The sequence below is a fragment of the Psittacula echo genome, assembly GCF_963264785.1.
Source record: "Psittacula echo genome assembly, chromosome: 25".
In the NCBI taxonomy this organism is placed as follows: Eukaryota; Metazoa; Chordata; class Aves; order Psittaciformes; family Psittacidae; genus Psittacula; species Psittacula echo.
In genome coordinates this window covers 4,424,066-4,434,005 of record NC_137760.1, presented here as the reverse complement: position 1 = coordinate 4,434,005, position 9,940 = coordinate 4,424,066, and positions in this window count along the sequence as shown.

Sequence of the window (9,940 nt, the reverse complement as noted above, 5' to 3'; positions counted from 1 at the left end):
CACGGTGATTCCAGTAATGCAAACCTATTAACTTTCACATTTAAAAAGCCGAATGTTGGAATCGGATAATTTAACCATCTTGTTGTTTGCTTAACCAGAAAGTCCCTGCAAACCACTCATACCCTGTAGAGCAGGGTATAGATTCAGCTTTGCACTTTGCATCCTTCCTAACATGATGCGCACATACCCTAGATGTGATTAAATCACAGTAGTGCTCTGAACCCCATCCCTTGTGCATAGCCCTCCAGTGCAGGAGGTTTTCTCCTCCATCACAAAACCTGGGCTTTCTGCTTCAATCCAGGCCAGTTTCTGAGCGTGCTGGATTTCAGGGAATAGCCCATGGGCCTATTCCCATGTAAGTCAATGATTCGGATTCAACTACCAGTAGAGAAAGACTCCCTGTTTCCTACTGGTTGCAGGCAGGACCCCACAGGTCGGAGGGAGCTGGAGCAGTGCAGAGGCAGTCAGACGACCCATGGGCAGTGGTTCTCCATGTGGATTTAGTGTTTTAATCATCTGGATGAACCTCACAGAGGCTCCAAGTGAGCTGCACCACGTGCTCCCGCAGTAATGGGCTCTTGAGCAGCGGCAATCACTAGGAAAGAGTAACTCAAGGACTCATCAGCTCTCCCAGACACTTGATCTGGAAGATGAAGCTGAGCTGCAGGAACACATTAATAAGCACCTTCTGGCTCTTGAGTGCTTCTCACAGATGTGCCCTTTGGACACTGCCTTTTTCTGGGCTTTGTTCAGAGTCGCCCAGCATTTTTCCACAGGGATTTTGTCCCAGTCCTTCACGGCTGGCACTGGGGAGCTTCCAGTCTCTTGGACAGAGCTTTGAAGGCTCTGATGCTCCTGAGTCCTGGACATGTGTCTGTGACAGCGGCGTGGCCAGGCTGTACAGGGTTGGAGTGGTTCCTGTGCTGCTTTCAATGGGAGAATTCATTATCCAGCCGCTTTTCTCCCATGGAATGCTACTCCAGAGGCTCTCATATATCACCCTTACAGCCCTGATTGCCAGGAGGCCTGTTAAGGTTTCGGTGCCAGCTTGGAGACCTGTGTGATGGAGGTTGAAGTGCTGGTGGTGGAGTGCTCGTTGCTCTGGCTGCTGTAGCTAAAAGGCTACCGGGTGCAGTTGTTCTGGGGTCTCTTTTGATGGTGCTGGAGCTGCAGGACAGAGCCAGGGCACTTTGGGATGAGTCATGGTTTGTTCTCCCTTTGATTGGCAGAAAGGATATAAGCAACATTAATCTGCTGAGAAACAAGCTGCTAACCTGCAGCAATCCAGAGGTGCTGGCGATCACTGATGTCTTCCAGCCCCTGCTGATGTTCCAGGGACCTGAAAGCTGAGCCTGGTGACCAGTGGGTGCTGGTGGTGCAGGAGGCCGTGTGCTGGGTTAGCACCTTCAAAAGAGATCAAGCTGCCGGTCTGGTCATGACACCATAATCCTTCAGGTGGTTGAGTGGGTTGAATGTTTTATGTGGTGTTGCCCTGCACTCTTAAGAGTAAAATCTGGTTTAACTTTCATGTGTGATCAAAACAAGTGAGAAAAGCTCTACAGAAATATTAGAGCTCTCATCATCTTTTAATTAAAAAGAAAAAGGAAGCTGAAAATGTTTTCCCAGTTCCCCGAGTGCTCTTGTTATGGATGAGATTAAACGCAGCCAATCTGAAAAGGGATTTTAGTGGCAATAGGCAAGAAAATGGGTCGTAAGTGCCCGATTGCGATGCCTGATTTTCAGCCTTGCACAGGAACCTATTCTGCCTCCTTAAACTGCTGTGAAGACCTGTGCTGACCCTTTGTGTGGTTGGTGGGTCTGTGTGTAAAGGGAAGAGCAGGATTCCCTCTCGTCACCATGGAGGTTACATCAGGCCTAAATTCTGAGCAACCTGTGCTCTGCAGTGTATCTAAAGCAAGGCATCAGTGTACGTCCCTCTCTGTGCAGCCCCATTCCTACCAGGTAACCCGGATGCTCTTTCTGATCACTCTAAGCTGCCGCATCCTGTGGGGGTTTGGAGGTTCATGTGGGTGAGTTCTGCCTCCAAACAGGCCCCTGCTTGGTATTCCGGGGTTTCTGTCTCCCCAGTCCCATAGGAAATCGCGTCTATTCACAGTCCCCTTACGGAGTTCACCTTCCCTTTCGATTTTACCATCTTAATGAGATGCAGAGCTCTCATTTCTCTGCTGGTGCTTTCAGGAGAGGGAGAAGCGCCTTAGCAATCAGGTTTGTTCACAATAGGAAAGGGATGTCTCATCACCACAGAGGAATATTTGTGATCTTCTCTGATGCTTCTGCTGCACAAGGTTGTAGCCCTCAGAGGCTTCACATCACTGCTGCTGCTGTCTCTAGTCATCTTCTGTCAGCTTGCATCCAGTCACTGCTGTGAGTTATAGCCCGAAGAATAGTGGGGGGGAATAGCTGCTGCCTTCACTGATGGGAGTGTGGGTACCTGCAGGCATCACATCAGGGAGGTGGGAACCGGTCCCTCGGCACTGGCTTTGGGAATGAGGTGAGGAAGAAGTTCTGCTGGCAGGAAAAGTCACCTTGGCTTTTCTACCTCCTTGTCCTTTAGCTCCTAGCGTGGGGTTTGTGTTTCAGACGTGCTGACAGGGACAGGGTCAATGGCTTTGAGGATCCATCCAAACCGCAGCTGGAATCCCCTTAGTCCCAGGTTTGTGTTCCAAAGCAAACGGGATTTCTCCCGCACCCCGTGGTCGTGGCTCAGTCACGTTCTCATGCTCAGCCCCCGAGAGTGGCAATGATAAAACACCGGGTGCCATTTAAATGCAGCTATGAATAAAGAGCTTTGCATGCAAGAAATAAGTCAAACATTAGTTCATTGCCAGAGTGCTAAAGTGTTTCTAACTTTATATTTTGCTTCTTGCAGCAAAGTAAGACTTTCTCACTTCCCTCCCACAGCAAAAGGGAACGTAAGGCAGACTGTCATGAGCTATTTAGCATTTTGAGATGCTTTAAATAGTCAAACCAGCAGCTTTTCTGTTTGTGTTTTCGATGGAGAAACATTTTTAACGTTAGCTGGTTTGTGAGTGTTTATTATTCATTTTCATGTCGCTGCTCAGGGAATGAGGATATTTTCTGTCCTGTCGTAGTTCTGGAGCACGTATCAAAAGGAGAACTGCGCATCGGTGTAGCTGTCAACTTCCAAATCCTCCCAAAGAGAAATAGATGGGAGGCACGGGGTGTTTGCATCCATTGCCAGGCTGGGTTCAGCTCACCTTAGCGCTGGTCATAGATGTAAAGGGAGCCTGGGGAGTGTGGCTTTACAGGACAACACTGATGTGAGTGCCAAGAGGAAACCCAGGCGGGAGTGATGGGTGACACAGGTCTCTGCTGTGGGGCTGCAGCCTGGGGCTGGGCTCTGAGCACGGGGCCGCTGGTCCAGCAGATGCCTGAAGGATGCTCCAGTCGGATTTCTTTAGCAAGCGGGAGATAGAACTCCTATGGACACCACCAGCTTTGGCAGCTGCAGCCTCCCTGGTTCCCCTCTGGCAGCAGCTGAAGACATGAACAAGGAGAAAGCTGACCAAAGGATCTGATAGATTTAGCTTTATAGCCTGGGGCCTGCAGAGCAGCAAGTCCAATACATCACATTGCCCCCGGGCTGCTATAAGCACTGGTTGTTTATAACGGTCCAGATGCCCTCATACTCTCAGATCATGGCAGTTGTCATCAAAACCAATAGAAGCTTATCATCCCCCTGAAACGGATAAGGTTGGAAGTAATTTCATACGTAAGATACAATTTCCTTGAGGGAAGTTAATCGATGGCCCTTCCCGAGCAGGTCAGCAGAAGATTTATACCAATATTCATTATCTTGAGCTGTGAAGTCAATCACAGTGGCTTCAGGCCTAATTATACATCTAAATATATCCCTGCTTTGCTCTCTGTTGCCATTCCTGGTGTCAGGCACCGAGGTGGGTTCATCACTTGTCAACCCAGCTCTCATCGGGGCTCAGCTGGAGCAACACAGGGCCTCCTGATCAAAGCAGAGTGATGAGGTCCTCATCACCACCTAAAACTTTGCCTATTCTTGTATGCCAGAGGGAGGGGTTTGTTAATTATTTAGGTCGCAGACTGGAAAAGGAAAGGAAAACCACATAAAAGGGAATTTTTCCATCAGGTGTAATAATGAAGTTGTGTATTTTTGTATCTCGGTGGTATCTGAGCCTGTTTTCCTGTGCTTACACTGTACAAAGCAGGAAAACTCTGGCAAGCAAGGGGCAGCTCCGTTGTGTAAATCACCCATTTGTCTCTGAAACGATACGGGGATGGTGTTTGTGTTCCCAAATGGCCTCTTGAAGGGAAATGGGATTAAATCAAGGTCAGGGGTTGCTGGTGCCTATCAATTCACAATGTGAAGATATTGGAATGAGGGGACTGACTATTGAATCATCTCTTTTCCATCGGTGACGAGCTACAATTCCTACAGCTTTCCCTGTTCTTTCTGAGAACAACTGGAAAAGAAGAACCCTGAGATAGTGATAAACCTGTCTCTGTCTTGAGGAGTAGATGGCTTTGCACGATTTGTTTATTCTCTGCTGGCAGTAAGTAGCAATTTAGGCAGGATAAGTTTAGCAGGTTTAGTCACAACAGTGAGAAGATGTGTAACTGCGATGAGAGCGCTCTGCTTTCCCAGCTGGGGCAATGCGGAGAGTTGGGGAACAGCCCCGCGCTACCCTTCCATGCTGCTTGTTTGATGGGAAATGGTACTTGTCTGAGCAGCATCACACGGAACACCCAGTGGGACCCTGCTGCTCGTTGTGCCTAATGTGGGCTCAGCCTCGGGGCGTGCTGACACCTCACATCTGAACATCTCCCCCCATAGGAACCACGCTGAACCCCCTGAAGCAGCCGCACACGGACAGTGCCCCGGTGGTGCCGTCGCCGCCGCAGCGGCGGGACTCGGACCGGTACTGCCAGCTCTGCGCCGCCTGGTTCAACAACCCCATGATGGCCCAGCAGCACTACGATGGCAAAAAGCACAAGAAGAACGCGGCCAGGGCTGACCTCCTGGAGCAGCTGGGGAAGACCCTGGACCTGGGAGAGCTGAGAGGTGAGAGCACCAGGGCGAGCTTCCCATGGGACGCGGTGATGGCAGCGATGCTGCCCTTGCGCACCTCCGGTTAAGCCATGCAGGGGAGAGCGTGATGTTCTTGCTGCTCCTCCCTTCTCTCAGATGAGAGTCTGCTGGTTTAGAAGCATCCTTCAAAATTTCCTTTGCCTCTTCCTAAAATAGTCCCTTCCATTAGCACTCACTTGTGTCCTTGAGCAAATGTGGACTATCCCTGTGAGCTAGAGGAGAACTTGTTAGAGCGCTCAGCCCTGCAGGGAAATAGGGATGGGGCTGAATGCTGCTGGAGGCAGAGCGTGCTCCCTTCATCTCTCTGATGGAGAGCGGGGCGTTAGCTGTCTTCTGTGGTTTAATTAGTGCTTGTAAAACACTGCAATGGCCCTGGGTCAGCAGCAGCAAAGAGGAACTGAGCATTTCCAATGGGTATGTTAGACGCAAGATTTCTGTGTTCCTGCTGAAGGGAGAGCAGCCATCCATCTGTTCATCCATCCATGCATCCATCCGTCCATCCATCCATCCATCCATGCATCCATCCGTCCATCCATCCATCCATCCATCCATCCATCCATCAATCCATCCCTCCATCCCTCTGTCCATCCCAGCCCCATCAAGAGGGCTCTGGCACCCTTGAGCTCCCTATAGAACTGCACCTCAGGATCACCCGGGTTTGAGCCCTGCGCCTCCGTGGCACCCCCTTGTGTAGAGCCCCCGAGCATCCCCAGTCCCCCCAGGGGGTTGGTCCTGCCTGGTGCTGATGAAGGACCAGCTCCGTCACTCCGTGCCCGCTGATGGAACCATGCTGGTTTACCCCGGCTGGGGACGGGGAGCAGGCTGAGTGCTGATCTAGGCCCATTGTTCACATGGAGGTGTGATTGCAGGAGGAGAGGTCCGAGCCTCCTGTTGGAAGTTTTCTCTGTGGCCTTGATTATAATCCTGTGTGCACACAATGCATGTGAAGTAGGCAGAGGAGAAAGTGCAGGTTTGACTTTCAGCATCATGCAGGAGAGGAGGTCTGGTTTGCCAGCACTGTATTAACACTTGAAAATTACCTTCCTTTTTTTTTCACCTTGCTAAATGAAATAATTTCCCTGTAAATACTAATAGCTATGCAGCATATTGTGTATTTCTTGTTCTGAAATAAACCCTGTAATGGTTATCCAGATCCTTCATGTGCTACCTAGTGTGACTCACAATGCCATAAATGATTCATGTGGCTGAGTCACTGCCCGCTGTTGAGAATATGCAGGGAAATAAAACCCAGGACAGTAACGTGGAAGTGCTTAGTACTTTGAACCGTGCCAAGCTCAAGCGTGGCTGAGGCTGTCATTAACAGTAAATAAATCAGTTGTGAAGTGTTTTATTCATTTAGCTTGTGCTAAGGAGAGTCGGAATTGGAGGGCTTTGCCTACTCATCAGCCCCTGTTGGTTTTTAACTTCACTGGGAGGGTAGAGCGCATCATTACAGATGCAGAAGGTAAATCTGTGCGATAGCCAGCCTAGGATGAGATCTGCCTCTGTGCAAGGAAACAGCCTTACCTTGGCAGATGAAGTCATGTCTGACTCCAAGAGAGATGCTGACAGTGGCTGAGTTCAGCGGTACCCAGGCTGGCAGTGACATCTTGTCCGAGCACCACTTCCCATGTCAGGTTGCAGCCCATCTCCTTGCCCTGTGCTTGTTTTGCTACCTCGGTGTGCACTAGAACACAAACTCATTCCTTTTCCACGTCCTCCCCATCACAACTTAAATATTCATTCTATTTTGACTGCTGTGGGAGACAAACATTAGATGCATTGTGTGAAGCCTGGAACGAGCCGTGTCATTTGCAGTACAACATTTCAGAAGCCTTTGATGCTCTGATAATGGCTACAATAAAATATTTATTGATAAATATGAATGTGTATTTGGAGAAACAAGAATAGAGATGTATTTTGGGATAACTGATATTTATAGGAAACAAAAGCATCGGCTCTTCTTGCCAAGTGCTCGTCCTGCGATTTTGAAGTCTTATTTTCTTCTTGGAAATGAGAAAGAGGAGGAGAAAAAAACAACCCCAAAGGCAGATAACGCACTACCAGCACTGCTTCTGCAGCGAGTATCGAGTTGAAGCTGCAGCCCATGTAGGTGCACGATCCCACATGCTTTGGTGGAGCACAGAGCGCTTGGCAGGTTGTTTGCAGCGCACAACCACCTAGGGTCCAGCGCCATCTCTTTGAGCATCCTCATGTGGCTTCTTCCCAGCCTTCCAACAGAACCGGTCCAGGATCCCTGCTCCAAGGAACGCCGCTGTTCCTACATGTCAGGAGAGCGCATGGAGATGCCCTTAAAGAGCAGGAAGATCCAGCCCATCCCGGAGCAGGTCATAGAGAGGCAAAAGCCGGTGCGGTGGGGACAAACCCGAATCCTGGGCTCTGCCCCTGACAGCTTATGCCTGTTCAGCCACACGGAGCAGAAGCGGCTCCGTCTGGCAGCTCCTGCCTTCCCGCTGCCTGCGCCTGGCATGGAGGGAATTGCATCCCTGCTCCATCAGGTCCTGTTTCACTTCGCATCTGGCATCACCCAGCGCTGAGGGTTCTGGTTCCTTCTCTGATGCAGGTGGGCTCTGCAGGAGCCTCACAGCAGAGCCCATCCAATAGGGAATTATATTGATGCCGGGCACTGCGGATTGCTGGTGCAGAGCCAGAACCCACAGCAAAACCCTCGCTCCCCCTCAAGGCTGGTGCAGTGACTGAAAGCTTCATTCCATGGATCCAGTGTGCCCTTTCCCATCCATTTGAACGAACACAGTGAGCAGAAGACACACACAGACCCTTCTTCATCCCATCCTTGCTTATACCTGCAGTAAGCGGGATGGGGATGGCTGCACAGGGGTTTGTCACCTGGAGCCCTTGCAAATGCCATAGTTGCAGATGGTGTCTGGCAAAGTCAGGCAAAGTGCTGACTTTCATTTTCCTTCTCGGCTCCTAATTTCTTTGTATGCCTTCTAAATACTTTCCATTCTTTGCTGCCACTGTTGGTTAGTAAAAAGCGATTTCACAAGTACTCCCCTGGAATGTCTTTTAATGCACTTTACGCAGGATGACATTAATGACTTGACTTGTTAATATTTTATTTGATGGATATAGGAGCCCATTCAATTTTACATGAATGCACGCCACGCCGCGGGGCAAGGAACGGTGATGTGTTGCGGGGATGCAATAGGAAACATGAAGAGAGAACGCAGACATTTCCTAGCACAGGCGGCTCTGGTTGCAGCCACCAGCCTACTGCAGGCTGCCTGCTGTGCTAACGCTTGACTCCAACCGCCTTTGGTTGGCTGCAGCCCTTGTCCTGCCTCAGGAATGTGGCTGCTCCGGGGCAGTGTGGCCTTGGGAAACACAATGGTGTAGTTCCTGGTGTCCTTCCAACTTTATTCCAGGCCGGGTGTTGTTTCCATCCACCTAAAATAGGGCTGTTGGCGTTGGCAGATGTGTGATTCTGCTGAGCACGAGGGAGTTCATGGAATCTGCCCATTCTCTGGCAGCATTTTCCAGCCGTCGGGAAGAGCTGCTGCAGTGGAGCAGCCCTGAGTCCCTCCCAGGCTGGACATGGGAAGGGGGCGGACAGGAGTGCCCCTTGTTCATCACCATGAGCAGCCTTGACATGCTGGTGGGATAAAATCAGTGTCCCCAGTTAGGAACTGTAATCACTGATGGCGTTTCCACCTACACAGGTAATTAAGATTCAATAAGGCTGCTGTTAATGTGTGCTGTTAAATTAGCTGCTGAGCATTAGAACCTTATTACCTTAATTTAAAGTATTTCCAGTTTCTTACTTCCCCCCCCCTTCCCATCTCTGCCCTGCAGTGATTGCGGCACGGTCTGAGGACTCACACTGCAGCATGGTGCTGCTGCACCATGTCAGCCATGCAAAGCCTTTCCCCTGCATCGTGGACAGAGGGTTTGACTAAAACCGGTCCTGCAGCACCGAGAATGAAGTCAGGAGAACATCCACAAGCATATTTGCAATGTGGTCTTTGTTCCCTGCCATATCACAACGCATCGAAACAGGGGTGACTCTTCCAATACTTCTGCATTATCGCTTGCTTGCTATTTTCAGGTGTTCATCCCAATATTTCTGGAACATTTTGTTAAAGAAGCTGTTTCACTGCATGTTGGGTCAAGTTTCCTGCGTGAGAGATGGATGAGGTGTTTGAGAAGTGGGGCTGTCAGTGCAGCTAGTGCCTGAAGCTCAGCAGAAAGTGATTTTGGGGGGAGTCTGTAGGTACACTGCTAAGTGTATCTACAGCCTCTGCAGTTAATTATGGTAAGCATAAACTGCTCAGATTTGAGGATTGCCGTGCGTCACTTGTTCTAAGTGAATTGTTCTAGCAATTTCTGCAGAGAAATAGTCCTGTAGCAAGTCAAGAGAGACTATTACATGGTACATTAAAACCGCTCCCGAGGAGCGCAGCAGCCCGTGCTGAGAATCCCCCAACTCCGCTTATTTTTAAGCAGAGCCTTTCAATTAAGCTTGGAACGGTCTGTTCAGATCCTCATGGATGTGAATCAGTGCAAAGCCAAAACCTGACCGCAGGGGCTCTAAATATGCAATTCCCTTATTTCCTAGGAGGACAGGATAGGGATTGCTTTAGCATCAATGGTTACGGTAATGCCGATGTGCGTGTAGTGTCAGTGATGCTAATGCAGGAATGTTGGGGTGAAAACTTGTCTAGAAAGGCAAAGTAGAACATTGCTGTGCAAATTAAGCGCTAGGCATGCCAATATCCCTTCCAAAGGAGGGGAGGGAGGAGTGCACCAGGGTGCTAAGAAGAAATGCCTCAGAAATGGACCAAAATGTGCCTTTTT